This window comes from Thermobia domestica, chromosome 8 (assembly GCF_964235325.1).
Source record: "Thermobia domestica chromosome 8, izTheDome1.hap1.1, whole genome shotgun sequence".
NCBI lineage: Eukaryota > Metazoa > Arthropoda > Insecta > Zygentoma > Lepismatidae > Thermobia > Thermobia domestica.
In genome coordinates, this window is record NC_137461.1 from 115,664,977 (window position 1) to 115,689,612 (window position 24,636).

The window sequence follows — 24,636 nt, forward strand, 5'->3', positions numbered from 1 at the left end:
ATTGTTAGAAGAGTGTGTGTCACCGTTAGGAGACGACAAAGAATAATAGACACGATTGATACAGAAATATTTTTATATATAGAACACATAAAGAAATTAATTTAAATCAAGGATTACTTGAATTATTATTGACAACAGACGTCATAGTATTATTTTAGTGCCTTAAAATTTAGCTTTTCTCGATTTTCTCGAAAATTACATATGAAAGTGTACCCTCAAATATATAATTTTGTTAAACTCGATGTCATTTTTGATTCGTAAGTGTGTCATCTTCGCTCAATATTATAATTGAACTTAAATTAGTGTTTAAGATTCAATCATAATTTTGAGATGTACTATCTATGGTGTGCTCAGACTTTTGACAATTGTCAAAAATCTGTGCATACTATTGATTTTTTAGATTTTTTCAAATAAAAGACACCATGTGTATACAAAACCTATTAGGCTCGTTTTTAAAAATAAATAATGTTGTTCATTATAAGGATAAGAAAATTCATAGTCTTCTTGACATCCAGTCAAATTTATTGAGAAAAGCTGCTTGGCAATATAAACAGATAGCTAATGAACGGATAACTAACGTTACACTTTGTTTGATGACGCATCGTTCAAGACACCTACTTGCTTGAGTATGAACCCTTGTCAGTAGTTGTCTCTTTACTTCAAAGAACAGTTGTGTATACGCTATTCAATCATGCTATAACATGGGTAAAATTTTATGCAGATCTGTGACATGTGATCTTACCGTTTTCATTATGAAGAACATGCAAATACCCGGGTTCGATTCCCGGCGGGAGCTCATGTGGTTCTGATTCCACGTTAATCAGTAGGTCCACGTTTCATATAGCCTCGCTGATGAAAGGGACGTTAAACTGAAATCACATCAAACTATATAAAAAAATGCGCAAGAGAAATTGTCAACTAATGTAAGAGTCGTTGAGGCATGTGTTCAGGTGGTTCTTTTGAAAGAAGAGAGTCATTCTCTGCGAAAAACCGCTTAATGATTGGACGAAACAATGTGTCGAACTTTTGAAAGATAGTCACAAAGTGCTGTAAACGTTATACAGAAACACATTGATCATCCAAAGATAGTAACTGGAAAAACAAGCAAACGGAGTAGATGTTAACCGCTTAAGAAGAACCAATGTAACTATGGAAGAGTCACTTCCTTTCTGTATCAAATAGGACAGGGGCGCTTCTTTTTCATATCTATGGTCTTCGGGATTGGATTACAGTAAAGAAACCATTCCATCAAGCAGGAAAGATTACAAGAAGATACTCCTGGACAAATAATAATAATAATAATAATAATAATAATAATAATAATAATAATAATAATAATAATAATAATAATAATAATAATAATAATAATAATAATAATAATAATAAAGATAGGAACGATGAAGAGTGAAAGAGGGCACTCTGGACAGACGAATCTGAATTCCAACTTTTCGCCCACCAATGCTAGAAGTTTAAGCGTCATAGTCTCAAAGAGCGCTTTCATTCTGACCATGTAATACTTACAGCAAGGCACGAATAAGGTAGCGTCACTGTTTGGAAATGCTGTACAGACTATTAAGTTGATAGTTTAGTTCGAATTAATGGAATAATAGATAAAAACGTTTTTCACAACTGTTAAGTGAGGCATGGAATTCCATCAGGAGAACGGATTTGAGGCAGTAATTTTGTACTACAACAGGATTATCATTCCAAACATTCTTCCAAGCTATGCTGTAATTATCTACAATGCAAAGAAGAACCTTATATCACCAACAAATGGAATAGCCGCTACAGTCACCGGATTTGTTACCCATCGAGCTCTTGTACGCCAGAACTTGACAGGACATTCCGTAAATAGACGCCAACGAATACTTAAGGTCTTTGGAACGCTACTGGAGCTACTGGAGTCGCACAGCTTCGCAAAAGTTGGATGAATTAATCAAACAAATACCTGGAATTTGTGAAGCTCTTATCAAAATTGAGAGTTGGCAAACACACTCAACATATTTGTCTCAGTGGAAACTGGACCATATGTTCCAATTTATTTATATGAACAATGATGTTTATTTTACAGAACAAGTCCAACGAATTGGATTTTGTATGGATACCTGCATTTATTTTTGGAAAATTCTGAAAAATCATAGTAGTGTACAAGGGCGCCCATGTTGAGGTTTCCAGGAGGGGGCAAGTATAAGCGGCATTTCAAATGTAGTCTGAAATTTTGCGGTAAACTATTCTAAAAAAACCTATTGGGTTTTCAATCTTCCGAAGTACAATTTCCTCTAGAGGGGGCGAGCGCCCCACCTTGCCCCCCTGATGGGCGCCCTTGGTAGTGTACTACTCATACATTTGTACTTCATTTCATTTTAGTATCCCTTTCAAGACTATGTATATGATACGTGGACTTACAGCTTAATGTGGGATCCGAACCACATGAGCTCCCGCTGGGAATCGAACCTGATTCTCCCACGCCAAAGGCGCCTACACTAATCGCTTAGCCACGAAGGAGCTCACACCATATGTATTATTTTAGTGTATTGTGTAATGATTGCATGCCTGTAAACATTGACAAATGTTCTCCGTGTTCCTAGAATTACTTCATCTAGGGATGCGCTCGAGTCGAGTCGAGACAGAATTTTCCTGAAAAAATTCGAGTCGAGACACAGCTCTTCCAATAGAAAAAATATATATTTTTCGAGTCGAGACATCACTTTTACAGCGCATTTTCGAGACGAGACAGTCTCAAATCTTGGCTCGTGCGCATCCCTAACTTCATCAACATATAGCTTTTATACTTTGAGTCATGTAACACTAAAAGTGTTTAAAACTTGGGCAGATAGGGGTGCTCACGATATCCTCGTTTCGAAAACGAGACTAAAATTTTAATGTTTTCGTCTCGTCTCGTATTTAAAAAGATATTTCTCGTCTCGACTCTAGTTTCGTTTTCGACTTAAGAATCGAGAAATTTCTCGTCTCATGGACGACATTAATGTTGAAAATGGAAGCTATGAACGTATTGAGACATCCTAACAGCTACAATCTCAAAATCAGTAAAGCGGAAAATGACGTATTCCAATGAAATTTTTGCATTAGACGTATAAGATAATATTGTATTTATAATACAATAAAATTCATTATAATTAAAGACTTTTTTAAAAAAAAAATCTTTTCTTTAGGGCAACCAAGAAATATACGCTGGATGATGTTTTATTACTCGAAGTACTTCCCCTTGTTAATTGGTAAGGAAAGTTCTTTTTGCTCAAATGTATTATATACTTGATAGAAAGAAGATGAAAATTTTTCCTTTGATTCTTCTTCTTCTTCTTTTTCTTCTTCTTCCTCTTCTTTTTTTTTTAAAAAAAAGCTAAATATACAGATATAATTATGGAGTGTCTTTTCTCTGTTCTTTCTGTTCCCTTAGTGGTCTGTGTGTCTTTTCTCTGCCTGCCTCTTAATTAACCCATTGGGTTTAAGCTCACCGTTTGAGGTATAAAGCTACCGCCACTGCCTATTAAAATATTATTAACTCATTTCTGCAGTTTTCTCTTCAACATTTCTTTAATTGAAACTTCTGATAAACTTCTTCTCCTTTCCTTTTCTTTCTTTCTTTGCTCTCCTTATTTTAAATATGTTTCTTTCTTTTTTTTTCAATTTCTTTATTATTCTTTCTCATTTTGGCGCACTCTTCCTTAACATCGAAACAGGAAGTTCAAGAGAAATCAAAAGAAAAGAAAAACAATATTTGCCGGAGTTCTAAAGATTAATTACTTTTCGCTTGTGTTTTATTAGGAAATCAAATTTTGGTTTATTCCGCTATGTTTCACTTTATAATATTTAACAATAATTGCAGTATTTCTAAGAGACGAATTTTGCTTTTTCATAGGACAAAGCAAAATAATAATAATAATAATAATAATAATAATAATAATAATAATAATAATAATAATAATAATAATAATAATAATAATAATAATAATAATAATGTATATACATATTTTTCTATAAAGTGCAAAGTAACGATTCGAAATAAATGACTATACTGTAACAGATAATTAAGAATTGTAATTCAACGTTAATAAATGAAATTTAGTTGTATTGAATAGCAAGGAGGTCATGTTTAGAATATGGTAAAGATTAAAAAAGTGATTTTTTTAACAACTTCGTAAGAAAGGGATTGAAGTCGAAAGTAAGTCAAATTAGAAGAAATGAATACCTATGGCGACGCAGCTGGGCTAGTTTTCGTCCGGGGCATGAACTCACCTTAGCCCCCTCCCCCTGACCAACCAAACCAAAACGCTCCCCGACTATGCCTGATATTGGCATTCTCCTACTCCATTTTCTCTCCAGGTAGTATAATTTCAAAATTTCAGTACATAATTTAATTTTTAGTACAAGATAAAACACCAAACTACTTAGTATTAACAACTGATTGTCAAATAATATGAAAGTACAGACATTTTCAAATTATGAGACTCAACATTCAGTTTCTGAATATTTTACTGTTCTTACAATACTACTTGAGAAAATACGTTCGAACTTAGTCCAAATTACTACTTTGTAACTCTGTCCTAATTTCTAGTGGGTGTGGTATATGTTTTTCGATATCAATAACACAATTGCGTACGTAACATTCAAATATACTCTACAGTGTGTATATCCAAATTGAAAAAAAAATGAAATGGAATACTTACAAGAAAATTATCTCTCACACAAAGAGTAATATATATTTCTTATGAAATTCCGTATTCTTTATTAAGTCTTTTATCCTTTGTGGCATCCTATGTACGAGTTCAATTCAATTCAATTTTGCCTTCAATTCAGCATCTTGATACCACAAATCGTTGATCTCCTTCATCAATTGAAGTTTGGTTCTAATGCACTTCTTCTCTAGCTTTTCTTTCATGAAGCTCCAAAAGTTTTCAATTGGGTTCATATCAGGACTAGTGCCTAACCACGAAAGAACACCAATTTCGTTGTCCTCGAAGAATTTTGTCACAGCTTTGGCCCAGTGGCATGGGGCTCCATCATGCATAAAGATGAATTGTACGTCATCAAACCAGTGTGCAGTCTAAGAAAGCAGTTCTTCTTGAAGAACTTGTAAGTAGATATTGGTCGTGCTTCATCGTCCTCTCTACTATATACAGCCTTCCTGGCCCGAAGACCATGACTGAAGTAGGATACTTCATGGTTTATTAAAGATATTCCAACTTGAATTCCTCCCAGGTCAACGTCGCACATACTGTGAACATTCATCAGACACAAAGATGCATGATTCATCATTGAAACAGACTATTCTCCAATCGTCAGCAGTCCAATATTCTAGACCTCGTGCCCATTTGAGGCGCTTCTTTGCCATGATTCGAGTAGACTCTAATTTTTGTTTTCTTTCTTGATCGTGTGCTTTTATTCCCTAGTCACAAAGAATCCTTCGAACACTTTCAGGCCAAATGTCAGACGCCATACTCAGCCATTTTTATGCTTAAGTCTATTAGAAGTTGCACTTCTGTTTCCCAGGGCCAATCTTTTTAGTTTTCTGATACCTCTTAGCGATAGCCTTGGTTTTCGCCCACACTTCCCAACGCTATTTTGGCTCTTGTTCATTTCAACAGACATTCTACTCACAGATTTTTGTTCTATCCCAACTCTACTAGCAATGTGTCGCCGTGTATATCTTCCTTCCAGCAGAAGTATTTTGTTAGCTTCCATTTTACACGGAGAAAGGTCTTTTGTTTTTTTCATTATGCTGCAATTACAGGACTACACAGATTAAAAGATTGATACACCAATCGTGATTGATACAGTCACGATTATTTTAAACTGGCCCATTCGAACTGTTGAACGCTTTGAACGTCGTTAACTTCATACGACAGCAACCACAATAGCTATCTAGAACTGAAACACCACTTTCAGAATCCCCCACTGATATCACCACTTCAACTGTACAGTAAACAAATGAAGGATCCTATATTGGTGATTTAACCATTAAATTAAATTTTCTAGACCTCTGAAATTAGGACTCCTACATCAATTTTGCATTTTTCGAGTGTGAGTCTAATAATTTGAACACGTCTGTAGCATACTTAACATATTCATATAGCCTTATTATAATAACTACAAATCACATTTTTTTAAAAAATAAATATATATCAGGATGTTCCTATAGGAATCAACAGTCTGTTGGTTTAGAATAGAATATTTAATTGACAAACAGTCAAGCTGTTGTCTCTAGTATTCTACTCGAACGTTTTGCAAATCTCTTAAATAGATGTTAAGTTAAATAAAAAACACAAAAAGCTGGAACTAAAATTTAACTTTGCGGGCTCCTTTGCCTACAAAGGTTTTTGCGATGTCCTCAAATGATGGCTTTACAGCTAACTTATGTTCTGTGGATATGATCCTAAGGTTGGTGAGTCGTTGTTATCCTGTTAAGTTTCTGAGGTATTTTTTTATTACCTTTAGTTTGCTGAACTAATTTTCTGGCCTTCTAGTGAAAATAAATATTTGCCCAGTTTTGCGTCCCCAATCGGGCGCCCAGAGCACAACCTCCGTTCGCCACCTCTTAGTTACTTCACTGTCTGCGTCTATCTGTGTTAGAAGGTATTTACAGGCGGCAATATTAGAAAAGAAGTTAACACTTACATTACGCTAGGCTGGGGTGCATTTAGAAGGAACAATTTCATATTGAAGAGTAAGATGCCAATATGTTTAACTCCACATTTGGACGCCTTGTCTTTCGAAAACGAAGCGGAATCTATCCCATGTTTAGGAATGTTTTGATGTCAGCAATCATATGCTAACGTGTGGATGTCTAGTGCTTTTTGAAAACGTAACACCTTGTACCAGGTTGGCAACACTGGCAATCCAATAACCTCAAATGTTGATTAGTTTCATTCTCTGTTAGTATAAATGTATTTGCACGGGTATATTCCTGTAATATTGAACATTTCCGTCCCCTTTCCCATAGTGAGGGACTTGACATTTGAATACTCTGTAACTCAGAAACGAAGTGGCATCGGACTCACGTTTATAGGAACATATTTACTTATTTGGATGTTCGCAATCACCTCGTCACTTTTGGCCATGCATTTATGTTACACCCTGTATATATAGTGTGACAATTAATGAATTATACGAAATAAAACGGTCATAATTTCTGAACGGTTAGCGTGATGACGTCGAAACTGATGGGAAGACCACAGGGCATAATGGGAATTCGTATGTACATGCGCACGCAACGTTGTGATATCGACCATTTGCAAGTAAAAATGTCACGGTACAGCGTGCAGGAGCGTAGCACTTGTAAAAACAAGTGTGAAAACGCCTGAAAACATCACCAAGACACGCGCTGTGTTTCAAACCAGACCACAGACATCAATCAGACGAGCTGCACAACAGGTGGGAATCAATTGTTGTAGACGACCCTGCGACAAATTGTTGTTGACGACCTGCATATCTTCCCATAAAAAATTCAAACCCATCAGCCATTAAGCCCCGTGGCCATGGAAGAGCGGTTGTTTTTCTCTAACACTATTGTCCAGAGAATTGACGACCAGGAATTTGATGTGAATAGAATATGGTTTGTTTTAGCGACGAAGCCCACTTTCATTTGGATGGGTTCGTCAATAAGCAAAATTGGTGCATTTGGGGGACTGAGAATCCGCATTTCGCAATGGAGAAGTCTCTCCACCTTGAACGGGTGACGGTGTGGTGTGCAATGTCCAGCCATGGAATATTCAGTGTGATATTCCTTGACGGTACAATGACTACTGCACGATACGTGATTTCATACCCATTTTCCAAAGTGATCCTGATTTCGACAAGATGTGGTTCATATAAGACAGAGCTAGACTCCATCGGACCATGAGAGTGTTTGAAGTCCTGAAGGAGTATTTTGGGGACCGCATTCTGGCTCTGGGGTACCCAGAAGCCACTGGAAGGGGACTCACTTGGCCGCCATATTCCCCGGATCTGAACCCATTATCTTCGTGGGACTATGATAAGGACAAGATGTACAGCAATAACCCCAAAAACATTACCGAGCTGCAAACTGCCATTCAGGAGGTCATCGACAGCATCGATGTTCTGACACTTCAGAGGGTCATGCAAAATTTTGCTGTTCGTCTGCTCCACATCATTGCCAGAGATGGCAGACATTTCGAACATATCATAACCTAAATCCTAATGTCTGTAGTGCCGTTTACATGTGCAATACAGTTTTTGTACTACATAATTTGTCTCTAATTTCCGTTTTATTTCATATAGATCATTCTCTCTCTCTCTCTCTCTCTCTCTCTCTCTCTCTCTCTCTCTCTCTCTCTCTCTATATATATATATATATATATATATATATATATATATATATATATATATATATATATATATATATATATATATATATAGGGTGGTAGGTAACTCCACCGACAAACTTTGGGAGGCGGTTCCTTATACGAAATGAAAGAAAAAAGTTCTTATAAACATGGGTCAAAAAACGTCTCCTTTCAGAGTTACGAACTACCGAAAATTCGAAATATCACGTTTCAAAACATCCTGGCTTAGAAACTATAGGGCCTATCCCAAGCGGTTTAAGGAATTACACAGGAACTGGTATACGCTCTATCTAAATGTCATTGTTTCAGAATTCACCGGTACCAGCGAAACAAGCGCACCATTAGTACTTGAAGGAGTATCCCTATACTTCAACTTCCTTTTCACAGTTCCTTTCACTGATAACAGAAGACGGTAAAACATGGATATTTAGATAGAGAACATACTAGTTCCTGTGTAATTCCTTAAACCGCTTGGGATAGGTCCTATAGTTTCTAAGTTAGGGAGTTTTGAAAAAAATGATTTTTCGAATTTTCAATGGATCATAACTCTGAAAGGAGGCATTTTTCGGCCCATCTTTATTAGAACTTTTTCCTTTTATTTCGTATAAAGAACCGCCTCCCAAAGTATGTCGGTGGAGTTACCTACCACCCTGTATATATATATATTTTTTTTTTTCTCGTTCTTTTATATCCTAGTATAGAAGAGTATAGATGAAGTGAACTCTACTTTTGTAGTGGCCGCGGTGGCTCAGTGGCAGAGCGTTCACTCCTGGTGTATGCGGTCCTTGGTTAGATCCCAGCTCCGCCAAGTAAACTTTGTGGTGGACAAACACTGTGTGTCTGGTTTTTCTCGGGGTTCTCACGTTTCCTCCCACTGTTTTCATTCCACCATTTCATTTATTTCTCATCACTACCGTCTCCTTGAGCCTAGCCGGCATAACTGTGGAACGTAAAAGTTAAAGATTTAATTTCATTTTTTCTACTTTTGTAGTACTTCTGGAAAGAAAAGTTATTCATACAAGTATGGAATACCACTAGATAAAATGGTTAGTTATGTACATAAAATGAATATTCGGACTTTTTTAAAATTTGTTTCTTAATATTAAAACATGTGAGTTCCTTGTCATTGTTTGAACGTACGTTTGGCCACCATGAAAGATTTAAGCCAAACTCAGCCCACATGTGTCCATGCAGTATATACAGACTACACATTTTTACAACTTGAAATCATAATATAAGTTCTGATTTGTGTTTCCCCACGAATATAGATAATAAATAATCACACGATTTTTCGCCACCCATGATAATAAAGGACAGGCACGGACTTTTGTTTATTTTGCATTCTATTGAGGAGGGGACCTTTTCTTTATATAATGTTAACCTGCTGTGTGGAGAACGTGTGAGAGCAGCGTGGTATATTTGCCCCATCATGGCGTTTGTTCTGCAACTACTTCTCTGATCTCGTGACGTGAAGGTATTCTTGGACTTCGTACTTCTCAGTAGGGGGACCCTCTTTGGTGTGTGCCGATATTACAAGGTTGCCATATTTATATGCATACCGACGAAGAAACGGAAAGATAGAAGTAAAGATAATTACAATGATGTCATTACGATTATTTTTTGTGAGTTAGCATAATACTACCATGATTGAAAAATTCAACTTACTCAGTATGAACATTTTGTGCTTAGAAATCGGGAAAAAATAGTTTGTGTAATGTAATTATTTGCACATATGTGAATTTGAAAGTTCTTAATTTTGTACGATGTTCAGAAGTTACGTTTGTAGAGTTCATATCTGCTGTCAACGTCTGAACCCTGGACCATCCTCACAGATCTTCTCATTGTCAAACAATGTAAGTTTGAACTTTATCGAGAAAGAATTTTGGTTTTACTATCACTATAGTAGTAATACTACTTGTACTATTACTAGTAGTAAAAGAACAACTACTACTAACGACACCGATAGCATGGTCCTAAAATCCAGCTCATTTGAAGATGAGCTAGCGTAGTAGGAACAACTTATGTTACGTGGATATGCCAAGTACATCAGACCCGAACCCTGGTTCGAAGTCCACGTTACTACTAGATCCTGTCCTTCATAAGCTCGGTGTTACATAAGAACACAAAACACGAACACATAAACTGAAACTCATTACTGCTACTACTACTAGTAGTACATTTGGATGGGCCATAGGAGGAGGTCTAATATATGAGTGGATATAAAACTCCACATTTTCTAAGACCTAGGCACATACAAAAAGTGGTGTAGTCTTTCTTTCAACTTAACGTCTTAAAATTATGTCCTTTAGGCTGAGGGAGACGACAATTAAGGCAAATGATGGAAGAATGGGTGGAATGAGGATATTGGGAGGAAACGAGAGTACCCCGAGAAAACCCAGCATACGATGTTGTCCACCACAAGCTGATCGGCCGGGGACCTAACCAGGGACTCCACGCACCAGAGGTAAACGCTCGACCACTGACACACTGCGCTCCCCAAATGATGTAGTCAGAACCGCGCTTTACCTTTCAAGTTTTTCCAGGTATACTCATTTTATAGAGACTATGTGAACCCCAGAGCAACATTGGAACAAGAAAATACTTCCCGCCTCGAGCGGGGATCGAATTCACACTGTCTAGTTTGTCTCACCGACCACACCACGGTAAATCTATTATTATTATTATTATTATTATTATTATTATTATTATTATTATTATTATTATTATTATTATTATTATTATTATTATTATACAGGCATTAAATGAAAGGACAAAACTTATTGAAAAGTATTTTATTCAGAAATAGGAATCATAGTGAATACAGACTACATAATACAGGTATAAGTGTGCCAATATATAATATGAGAAATAGGTCAACATTAGTTGCCTTGACAATATATCTATTTTGAGACTTAAAAATATTTGATATGAATTTGTCAAGGAATAATTGTTTAAAACGATGACATATGTATATTGTATGCGATATGTGTTTATTTTTGTCTGATAAAGTACTGTAATTTTACCATTAGGCTGTAAATGGTACAGAAATAATAATTACTATTATTAACTACGTGTTCATTCAATAACAACAAGAAATCTGAAAAAGAGTCAGATACAAGGATAGATTTTGTTGTGAGGTATGCTCGTAAAGTCAACATCTTAAAGATATTTAAATAAACCATCATATTTTCGTGATGGAAACCGACATTGTTCAGCTGAAATATGGAAGAATTTGCGTTTACTCGAGACATTACTGTTTCATGTTGAATGGTTTGCCCTAATCCTCATTCGGCCTAATCAATTATCTCATACAGTTAATGATAGATTAATGATGGTTTAATGATGATTTGTGTCCCACATTTCAGGCGAAATAAGGATATGTGTTTTATGTAATATTCATTCCGCCAAAAAATGGTGGATAATAAAGAAAACAGAAATCATGAAGAATTATTTCTTTTTTAATTTCTTGAACCTCAAATTTTAAATTAGCCCTTTCAGACAATCAGAGTGTGCAGTGTTAAAACAGCATTTTGTTGTGTTAATACTGTAGTAGTTACAACAGATTATTGTTATGGGTTAACACTTATGATAAGGCGTTATGCATTCGTGACTTTTCATTTCCCTAAAGCGATTGCAATTCGGAAACTATTGGAAATTACTGAAATAAGTAGGAGCTCACAGACCCTGTGTATACTATTTTGCTTTTTTGGCTCCATATATTCTCTCTCTGGTTGACCATTCATCTCCTTTGCCGTTGAGAGTAAACGTGCCAGACATTAAGTTGAGAACTTCATATCTTATTTCAATTTTAAGCTCTTGTACTAGGCCTAATATTGAATTAATAAGTGGCAGTGTTAGAGTCTATACCATGCGAAGATTTTTTTTTCTGCTTTTTGGTAAACAAACTCCGTAACAAGCTTAATTTTACCAGCACTGTGAAAAAATACAACACAATTTAACACTTTTAGTACAAATGTACGAGGTTGATGAATATGTTTATAAAGTGTGCTTCCCGTGCCCAAAAGCATATGTTCTCCAAAAACAATATTTAGTATGACATATTCAAAACACTTCTATTCGGCAAACAGTTCGAAAACAAAGTGATGAGGACGTACATTTTACACATTTTGTACATACATCTGGGACATACTATGACAGCACAGTATCTATAAAGGGTAAATATATGTTATTTGGAGGTGTTCAAAGAGTGTTGGTAATGTGTAGAGTGTCCTAGAGTGTCTAAAAGTAGTTTCTGTATTTATTTATTTTGCTGTGAATACGAAGAGTTTTTTTCTGCTTTTTGGTAAACAAACACCGTAACAAGTTTAGTTTTACCAGCACTGTAAAAAAAATAAAAACCCCATTTAAACACTTTTAGTATAGATCTTGGAGGAAATTGATTAAATAGTATTTATAAAGTGTGCTTTGCGTGTCCAAAACGTTCGTTCTCCAAAAACAGCATCTAGTAAAACATATTTAAAACACTTCTTCTCGGCAAACAGATCGAAAACAAAGTGATAACATTTTGTAAATACATCTGGGACATAACTTGGAAAACAGTATCTGTAAGGGATGAATATGTGTCATCTGGAGGTGTTCAAAGAGTGTCGGTAATTTGTAAAGTGTCCTACTGTGTCTAAAAGTAGTTTCTCTATTTTTTTGCAGTGAAGCCTAGGACTAAATATAGCATTTTACATCAAATTAAATGAAGTATTTTAAAGGTGAATGAATATTTCTAAATAGAAAATATTTTTTAAATCTTTAGAAATAAGATATGAATCCAAAGATAAGATTTTAAAATTTGTCGAGTAGAAAGAGTCATTTAATTTAATTTGAAATTTGCATTTTGCATCCTGAACATTAAACTAACCTGCTAATCTCAAGAGCACTGCGGATAGTCTATCCAACAAGGATGATTTCAAAAATAGATGGGGATCTGATGTTTGCTTGTCCATATCTTGAAAGCAACGGAATGGAGCACCTCCATCAACAAACTTTAAGCAGTTGTTATCTGGAAAGGAGTCCGGTAAAGATTGCTTTACGAGCCATGTACTTACTTCTTGTTTTCGTGAAAACTAAAGATAATAAGCTTATCAAAATGCATTCGTGTAGTGCGGTTCATAAAGTGCCTCATACTGAAATTATTGTTGCAAGTTAAGGAAAAAGAACATCTAAACTGGCAGAATATCAACAACCATGCTTTATTTGCGGAGCTCTTTACTTGACTTGATACACAAATACAATATTTTTTATATCTATGCATCTTACAGAGATGTATCGTTTAATTCTTGATCTTCATATTCAATCATATACTGGCTTTTATGAACATTTTTACTTTTTATGATTATCATAGGCGGAAAAAGGCCGATCTTTACGTACCTTCACCTCCTTTGTGAAAAGTACGTATAGACAAAGAATAATACGAAAACCGAACCCAGGAGAAGGGGTTCGTAAATTTAGAAGCAGGTATATTGCTTTTCCTATGCTCAGGTAATCTAGGGGAAGTATTTAAAACTACGGGGATTTGTTTCCCCTGTGATTACGTATTTTATGATGTAGTGTATATATCAGCTTTTTATATGAGTGAAATTTCTATTGTTCTGTTTGACAATAGATTGTAATTTCAAACACCAAATTATAGAATGCAGCACCTCCCAATGATATAACCAGGAATACCGGAATTATTTTCCAAGGGTGGGAGCAAAAGACCAAGACACAAGTACAGTTGCAAATACACACACAGGGTTCGATGCACATGTGCACTTTATTTACACACGTTACATAACTTTATTGAACTACACAATAAGGAGGTACCAATGGTGTATTTACGATTTTTTCGGGGGGGGGGGACTTTACTAACTTTCGTCCAGAAAATGTGAAAATTCTGCAAGATATTTCATTTACTTTAATATAGTTAAAAAGATTTCGGGACGCTTAAGACCGGAAGCCTTCCTAAATACGCCACTAATAGGTATATACTATATATCTAACATATACAATAAGTATATTAAATATCGAGTAAAAAAATTCAATATTTTTGACATGTATTTCCAGAACAGCTCTTACTTCGAAAACTTCAGAGGAGGGTAATTTCCCCTTGTCTTCCTGGGAGACCCTGGGGCAGCCATGGGCATAATATTTTATTTCGAGAGTGTTCACTTAATATTCGAGTTGCTTCACTCTTCAACAGAAGCCAGCAAACGAGAAACGTTGATAGTAATTATTCTACGAATTAAATCCAGTGTAGTGATGAAAATGTCGGCTTACCTTGTCTATATAGAAGCTTCATTTGTGGAGAGCGTAAGGGGGCAATTGCTCCATCCTGTGTACGAGTGGAAAACTTGAAACTATTATGTCGTGGACAATCTTGCCTCTTTGACAAAATCTGAAATTACACTACTGCTTGCCTGCTGTGAGTTATGAAATAAAAGATTCATGCATATCGTCCACAGATTTCCCGGAAAGTTGAACAATTCAGAGTATCCTGGGAGAAGCTGACACTAAGTTCGTTAGATGTCAGGTTAAAGATACGTAAAAAATCAATCAATAAAATGTACATTTTGCATTTGTTTTACGTAAAGGAAAGTTTTCCCTTTGTTCTTAAAAGAATATTTTGGGTAAGAATAGTTTACTTTTCCTAAGCTGAAGCTTTGCTTCTGTTTATAAGTAAAGTTTTATTTTTAATAGTTCTATATTTTGTGTATAGCGAAGTATTTTAAATTTTATTCTCATGCAGGCATATACATTTCATCTGAACTATATTCCATTTTGGTTTGGAGGAGTTAGAAATACTTGTGTGTTTTAAGTTAAATGAAAGAAAAGAAGTACTCTTTGAATTAATTTACGTTCTTATCAGTAACAACGTGGTATTCCGTGCCTTTCTTGCAGGTCTAGTATGCCTTTGTTGCGCGCGGTCTCGGGTTCGATTCCCGCTGGGTAACCGCTAAAGAAATTTGAACGCATACGTAGTTCTTATTCCACCCTAAACTGCAGTTCACGTCTCAGAACTTATTAGGGATATTAAACTTCAACAAACAGTCGCTACGCTTTCAAAAACCACTATGTGAAGTTTTGCTCAAAATGTGATTTTTTAAGATATAAAAGCAGTTTGGTGTAGAGCTTATACCTACAAAGATTCTTGTGTGATATCGTTCATTTAAGGAGTAAATACGCCATAAAACAAAACCCACTATGTGATGCCGCTGTTAAATGGTCCTATCATTTTCCGCTAAGTATTCTCAACGATACATAGCTGAGCTTATAGAATATTAAAATTGTAACAATAATGAGCGCTCAGAAGCACCACATATCTAATTTTCTCCCTGTGATCTAACAAACAATGCATTCGTTTGTTTTTTGCTTCTATAAATTTTTGAATTTTATACATTGCTATTTTTGAAGGCACAGCGACAAAATCGCTTATTATATGTCTGAAAATATCTATGTAAGCACCACGGTTTTGAACTAATTTCCTTGAAGCTATGTGATGTCATAGATCATGGCCGCCCACAGCTGGGGATCAAGGAGGGCAGTCATCCACCCTCCCCACGGATTTTCGAAAAGTGTTCAGTTCTTAGCAATATATTTCTCTACATGTCAAATCATACTAATTGGCTTACTCACATACTATAGTACTTATTATATTTATATGAAATACTATAGTTTATTTACTGGATTTAAAAAGGATATATGCATTAATAACTGTTGTTTTATATGATGTATTATGTGCACACGTGTTTCAATGTGGGTGTATGTATTCGCGATTGCGTTTGTATGTCAATTTTTTGCCTCACTTTGGAAAATATTCTGCCGATGTTCTGCATACGATCAAAAGATATGCTGTTAAGAGTGCTGTTTTATGTAAGATTTCTTGAATAGACGTGTTTGGGAAAAAACAACAACAAAAGAACAAATTGTATGTAATCAAACGCTACTTCTATATCCGAAAAGATATGCTTATAATAAAATAGTAACTTTGCATAAGGTATGTCATGTGTGCATTTCTTACCTCGGTTTTCTGCTATGCATGTGGACTTTTTAATATGGGATCAAATATTAACGTCTAACTTAATATTCTCCTCTGTAAAGGAGAACTTTCGTTATTATTATTATTATTTTTTAAGTAACACCATGATACCTTTAAGCATCTGCTCTTGTATGGTTGGATTGAGCATAAGGCATAGGGTTCTAAACAAGTGAACGAGTATTCTGTGAAGTGTTTCGTTTAGTAAAACTCCTTTATAAGCGACAAAACCCATTACTGTAAGAAACTGCAGCACGAAATAGATACAGATATCAGAATTGGCATATGCAGATTTGGCCCTAGTGGCTAAAACGGAAAAGGATGTACCATGGTGGAGGTACAACACAATGTAAATATATGGAAGAATGAAGTAGAAAAAAGAAGTATGAAAATAAACGTAAATAAAACAAAAGCTATTGTATTAAATAGAGAAGCACAAAACCATACAATAAAATGGGTACACTGAGAAAAATCCTTTCTCCGGACAGAGGCATATTGTACAAATATACCTAATCCTATTGCTTACTACAGAAATCGGTACGGAGCATATGTTATCCGTATGCTACATAGTCACTGCCCTTAGATGTTACATTATGCCGTTGCAGGATGTCTGACATCTAACACTTTTCCGTATATCACAGGCATATACTTGTCACATTCCTCAGCCTCAGCCGAGATCCTGACCGCCTATATTGTTTCATACAGAAAGTACATACAGATGGACCACTTTTACAGAAAGTATTATAAAACATGCGTTTTCAGTTATACGTTTGCTGTACGTTAAGTCCAAAAACTACAGGATTTACAACAAAGTCAACTGTACAAAACAACTTACACACCAACTTTAACATATGGATGTGAGCCGCTGGCAACCAATTATCACAGTGAGCTACAAGCAAGAGAAATGAAATTTTAAGAAAAATAGAAGGAAGACAAAAGGAGACAGGAAAAGGACTAAAAGTAGTATTTAAAATAACAATGACACAACTATGATGGTTCCAACATGTCTTACCATATGGGAAAGGTGAGGATGCGAGAAATGTTTAGCAGGCTAGACCAGATGGAAAGAAACCAAAAGAAGACCCAAGCAAACATTTGAAGAAATGGTAGGAAAAATTCTGAAGGGAAGAGAATAAGGGATAAATGATGCAAAAGTCCTTGCAAAGATCATCCCAAGTTGAAAGCTCTATACAAAACCTCTAAAACCTCTACACCTGACGGAAGAAAAGGACCAAGTAAGCAAGTAAGCGGAACTCCTATTTATACCTCTGTCCAGAACAGGAAGACAAAAATTTTCAGAAACTTTTTGATGGGTGACCATCAAATTTGACCAAGATGTACAGAGTCAAAACTGAGTTCATTGATGAAGGTGATATTCAAACCGGAAGTGGTAGACAGCAATCATTTCCGGTTTTGGCACTAATCATTATAGAGCAAAAATGGTCATAGATAGCGAGAAGCTGTTGTAATCATCTCCATCCTTGATTGTCTATTTAAACCGGAAATAATAGAAATTCACTACAGCTACCGGTTTCAATATTAATCTACAAAGAGCAAAGCAAAAACGATAAGAGATACTGAATCGAATAGATTTAACGTTCTAAGAATACATACCACCTTCTCTCTTAACCTTGTATTCGAACCGGAAGTGGCAGAAATTAATTACTTCCGGTTTTAACATTGACAGCTATAGGGTTAAAACAGTAATAGAAGTGGAATTTCGCAATCAACTAAGCGTCTTAAGAGTATATTACATCTCCTCTAATCTGTCTACTAAAACCGGAAGTGGCAGAAATTTACTACCATTCCCGGTTTCAATATTAAAGAAAATATCACGTGATGCAAACCAAACTTCTTCACGTGATGTACAAGTGACACTGCTACTTGTTTATTTTTTTTCTTGTGACCGTCGTTGACTTCATATGCGGAATTCGTTGCCCAGATAATTCTGCATATTTACATTATACCAACAGCAGCAGCACATGCAATTCTTGTCTGGTCGTTCTTTTCTAATTTCCTCAAATGGTTACGTCATCTCATCGGTACTGATTGTATTTTGAATTCTGCATTTTGTTATATTTTGGGCAGTCTGGTAATTTCATATTAACTTAGCTGGAGAAAAGAGAATCCAGAAATTGCCATAACGTAAATACGATGGGTGAATAGTGAGTGTAAACACCAAACATTTCAATTATAGCGGACACTGTTACGAGTGAATTAGATAGAGCATTTAGATATATACGTACATCACGCATCACAACTAGGAGTATAGTTTGAAAATACTCCTCGTCTTGACCCTTCTCACATTTTCGAGACGAGACAATTTCTTGTCTCGTGGTAAACCCTAATAAAGAGTGCGCATAAAAAACTCTAAATGTAGTTTAAAATATAATATCATCATCATCATAGGTATTCTGTCATTATTGGCATGTCACTTCCTGCAACTGAAAAGCTTCCATACTCCACGGTCTTCCGCTAATCTCTTCGTCTTCACGTACGATTTCTATGTTTTAATATAGTCCATTAATTGTAATCTTCTTCACCCCCTCCCTCTCTTTCCTGCTACTATTCCCTCTAAAACATCCCTCATGATACAGTTCCTTTTTAGCCAGTGTCCCAATCAGTTTCTCTCCCGAGCTCCTCCGTGGCTAAGCGGTTAGCGTACGCGCCTTTGGCGTGGGAGACCCGGGTTCGATTCCTGGCGGGAGCTCATGTGGTTCGGATTCCACGTTAATCAGTAGGTCCACGTCTCATATAGCCTCGCTGCTGAACGGGACGTTAAACTCAAACTCAACTCAACTCAGTTTCTCTCCCTCTTCTCAATAATATCTAACATTATTCTTTCCTCTTTCACCATTTCCAACACTCCCTCATGAGTTTTCCGCTCGACCCAGCTACAGTCAAGCACAAGAAATAGCACCACTGAGAACAATCGTAGGTGTTTCCTGATATGCGTTGCATTGAATTTGTGGATTATAAGATAACTTAATTTATAAAGCTTAGATTTTTATTTTAATGTTCATTTGTGTACTGCAGTAGCAATACATAAGCAATAGGTACTATTAGAAGAACAAGAATAGTGCTAATATTAGAAATATAATAGTTTTCTCAAAGTGGTGCTATTTTATGTGACGGATTCTAATTCTCTTCATTCTTCTCCACACCCACATTTCGAAAGCTTCCAGTCGTTTTTAATTTTTGCGTAATGTCCATATTTCTGACCCATAAAACACAATACTTCACATGAAGCATTTTATGAGCCTTTTTCTCAACTCTTTATTCAAGATCTCACAAAATATTTTCTTCCTTCTAAAGGCCACCTTCGCCATCCCTATCCTTGCTTTTATCTAACGTTCACTCTAACTTCACAATGCTAGCCCGGTATCGAAAACTAGTCACTTCTTCTATTTTCTCCCCTTACTTCTATATTTGACACTGATCCCTTCGTTTCAATCACCATGGCTTTTGTCTTTCTAACATTTATTTTCATGCCATATTGTTCACGTTTTCCAACATGTTATTGATCTTTTCTTCAGATTCTGCAACAAAGCCCCGTATCATCTGCTAACCAAAATATAATATAGTCTAGTATATTTTAATTTTTAACATATTTTGTGTTTTTAAAACAGTAGATCTGAATTATCTTGATTTGCATTTTTTTAAGAATTGCTCTAGGGGCACACCCACAAGAGTGGGTCCACTGGCTTAAAAAAAAAAAAAAAAAAAAAAAAAACTTCCTAACTCAACATACATTTTTACTCATTTTCAATAAAACTATATTTGTTCAACAGGGAAATGATTTATGTTAACATGAAAATTTGATCTTACATATTATCTGTGCTCTTTCTCGTATAAAAACAACCTTGTTCTATATTTTTTTCCTGAAAGTATAGATGGAAGTATTTTACAATTACTTATTGTCTTTCCGGGTGTAGACTAATACCCGTTCAATACTACGTAGGCGTAGAGGCTTGTAGTATTCGACCCCTCCTACGAAAAATTTCTGGGTGTTCGTATGGACTGTTCATTTAAAAAGATTACAAAATTAGCACAGTTAAATAAACGAAGAAAATATCTTGCATCAAACATTCCGTTAAATGACAAACCACTCAATCTAATCTACTGTTTTTAAAAATATGTACACTCTTAGTGTTTTACCTTTCCCAAACTGAAAAATACCGTACTGAAACTCAGAGCAATGTGTTAAACATGTGATCAAACATGTTAAAGTTAATAATAATAATAATAATAATAATAATAATAATAATAATAATAATAATAATAATAATAATAATAATAATAATAATAATAATAATAATAATAAAATCTTGAAGAAAAAGAATTGTTAACATTAAGATTATTGCCACTTATTCACTTATCGCATATAATAAACATGACGTCCATTGAGTGATATATGTCTTATATAGCCTATATCAATTCTACTTTCTGTTTGCTAATAATTGTGTCTTCCGATTTTTTCTCCGTGTTATCCGTTCAATGTAGAAAATTTTGTTATATGTTTTTCCTTAAATGTGAACTCAAATCCACTAGGTATAGGCCTAACATTATTTTTCAAGATCAAATTATTACTTTGCTAAATGCAAGAACGTAAAATCATGGTCATTAGACTTTTAGTAACTACCAAGGTAATAATAATAATAATAATAATAATAATAATAATAATAATAATAATAATAATAATAATAATAATATAGGAACTATTACTCTAGGCCAGGGTTTCTCAACCTGGAGTTCGCGAAAAGGTTTCATGGGGGTCGCGAAGATAAGCGGAAGAGATAAATATAATTAGAATCTAATACCGGAAAATATTTTTAAATATTTTGATTTTTATTCTGATAGAGATATTTTTATTTTTATATATAATGTTACGAATAACAAAAAATAAATTTACTAAACATTTTCGATAAGTTTTTTTTTTTTTTATCGTATGACCCAAAATTAAGGGAGTTATGAAGTTTTAAAATTTTCAAACGGCCTCCATTTTGAAACAGTATGACAGATCAGATTTGATATTTGTTATATAAATGAACTGACCAAATTTGGTTTTAATGCATTCGCTTTTAGGGAAGTTACTGTATCCATTATATATAAGTAATGGATTCTACTATCAGACCATTATATTAATAGATGGATATCGTGAGATCTCCGAAATACTTCTATTAAAAATCCCACACAAGATTATTACAAACCAAAAATTATAAAGGGATTGCTGGCAAGAGGATATGATAAAATTTAGGTGGTGATAGGAATTAGGTTCAGAACCATCTAGCCTATGCTTAATCACGTCTTAAATCAATAGTCAATATGTAATTTAATATTAAGTCAATATGTTGGTAGATCTAAATTAAGTATATAGTTTTCCTTATTATTCCGTTAATGTTTTCACAGCACTCTTTGTTATAATTCTGTGTAAACGTTATTAAAATACTTATGTTACAATATTAGTAGACAATAAGAAGCATATTACCCTTCTGAACAAGATATCGTGTTAATTATTCACCTCTTATAATCTTATGTTTATTTATTCCCTTTTACAGAAGCGATATCGTACCTATGATGGAGGATAACCGCTTGAAGAAGATGGTTTTTGAACAAAGGCATTTTGAGATTGCAGATTGTGTTAGAAGTTTAACACTTTCATATTTCGCCTGCAGCTCAGGCAAGAGAAGAAGAAGGGTCTATTTTGAAATTTCTCTTCTTCTTCCGCCGTGATAATAACTTAAGACAGGGAAAAGTGAATTGCAATATAGTGGCAACCCTGAGTATATAAGGTGGGTACATACATACATCCTAAGCGGTTCATATTATTATTTATTAATAACCAGGCCATCAAAGGGACCGGCATAGGGTTGACGTCACTGAGCGGCGTGATTACACCACCTTGACAATGGCTCCGAGTAATATTGCGTGCGGGCTTTAGGAAGAGAGTTCTCGAGATTCTATTGGTTGAGACGGTTCTCCCCACTTTTTCTTCTCCCCCTCCCTTCTTTCTACGTTTTGTATGATGATGAAGAAGAAGAAGAGGAACGATCCACAAAAACCGATCGAAAGGCGGAAGGCGAGAAAATCTAAACCGTCTATACGCGAGCTGAGAACGTCACGGGAACTTTGAGTTGCTGTTTTCACACCAGTTTTCAGACCTCCATAGAAATGAAATTAGACTCACTTTCAACAGAAAAAAAAATCTAGTTAATTGATCAAATATTACACTAATATTAATAACAGTTACAAGCCATAATGTTCAAAACTCAGTAACAATATAAAGTACGACCGCTATAAACTTCAGTTTAGATCACGATGTAGTTTGTTATAAACAACATGTATGATCAATCATTTCAAGGTACAGTAAACATGGTTGCTTATTATCATTATATTACATAAAGCAACATACCAAAGGAAACAAAAGCAAACCTAAAATTTCCTGATAGGCATCAAAATGTAAACTTGTAAAAATAAAATCCCTGGCGAACGTTCTCAAGAGCCTTTCATGTTTCTCGTATTAACCGTGTATTGTGAAGAGCATTAAAAAAAATGTTAAGGTAGTAGAGTATGTGACATTATAAACACTCGTATCATCTCACATACGGTCCTTGATATATTGTCAGTAAAGTTATACACAGAGAATGCGCTCTTTTTATTAACAATTTTAATTAAGTTAAATTATTAACATTCTTGTGGCTAATTTTTACCTGTAGTTGCCAGACTAAAGCGAGTGTGTAAGTAGCTTTAATTAATTATAAGGTATCACAAAAATACAGTAATGTGATTAAAGAAGAACATTATTGAGGTTTATAATTGATAATATAACAAGTAACAAATTAACTTTAAAGTGTATTTCTTAAGGTTATTTTTCGTACCACTTTGTTTGCAATTTAAATATTATTAGTTAAGTTACATTGAGTGGGTACGTATTTACTTACCAACAAAATTGAAAAGCACATTGTAAAAACAAAATCGTTCATATAACACCTACAATTCCAATTTGGTTCTCCTCCTCTTAATCCATCATATACAGTATTCCAACCTAAATTTGCCTTACATGTTTCATTAAAAATGCATTACCTGCTTTTAAAGTTAACCTACTGAACAGTGGCGAAGCGTACTATGAGGCTCCGAGGCCTGGCCTATCCTACTTTCTGCCGTATATTTTCTTTATCTTTGGTTTCCTTAAAATAAAGTTAATACTTCGACATTTCAGTTTTTTGGTAATAAAATGGTAGGTTGGAAACACTCGGAGACCCTTCCGTCTGAGCCTCACTAGCTCGCTAGACAGGCTTACAGGCTATATGATACTGCTGAGGCAGCGAAGCTATTATAGCTGGAGATTGAGTGCATTCTTGGGAAGGTGCGAAGGCTCGCCTCTGGGAGTTTAGTTTTAGCGTTGAAGGCATCTTTCAATGCTAATATGTTATAAAATTAACACAGAGTAAGAAGTTTCTGTGTAGAATTATGTAACACAGAAACTTCTATTATTATTATTTCTATTAGTGATAACTTTTTAAATTTTAGTTATATACTCTGGAGGACAAAATAAACCTAAAATATGGTAAGTTTTACATAAAAATAATAAATAAATTCAATGTTAAATGAAATTATAAAAAAGCGATTTCATTATGTAGTTTCTTTTTAGTATTAATACAGTAGTATGTAATAATAGTATATAGGGCTACAGTAGCTTGTGTTGATTCTGCATACAAAAATCCAATAGTACGATTTAAAAAGACGAACTTTGAGGCAAGATCCGGATTCAAAATCATGAGGGAGGGGGAGCGACAGAGGTGATCATTTCTATCATCATTTCTATCATAAGGTATTGAGACAAAATTTTTCCCATAGAGGCAGGCTTGTAACTCGAGAAGGTAGGCACGATGATCTAGGAGGCTTACCTCCCTCGAGTCACGCATATGGAGAGCATTGAACGCGTTAAAGTAGTTCAGATTCCATTTCATTCTGGAGGTCTGCACTGCATTCGCTGTAGCCTCGGTGCTGAAACGGGACGTTGCACTTCAAATTAACTAACGAATGGAAGGTTCGTAATAACGATTAACGGTTACAAAGATATATATAACAATGTATTAGGTCAAGAGAATAAAGTATCCACCTACCATGTCAGGGCGACATTGTCGGGACATTTTTACACTCAGATTTTGAAATTTTTGTTCATTTTAATCATAACTTTGGATAATTATATACACATATTTAGGGGCCCCCTCCAGAATTACAAAATTAAGAATGACTGCAGTAAATTTAAAAATATGGTAGATTCTC

General features: G+C 35.0%; 1 long non-coding RNA gene across 5 annotated transcripts in view; it reads left to right on the plus strand.

The window, feature by feature from the left end:
* LOC145693159 (uncharacterized) overlaps positions 1–24,636 on the plus strand; it is a 300,592-nt gene that overhangs the window by 242,445 nt on the left and 33,511 nt on the right. For all 5 annotated transcript variants that reach the window (XR_014132717.1, XR_014132719.1, XR_014132716.1 and 2 more), the window contains exon 4: positions 21,906–22,139. This is a non-coding gene — a long non-coding RNA (uncharacterized LOC145693159). The remainder of the gene's footprint in view (positions 1–21,905; positions 22,140–24,636) is intronic.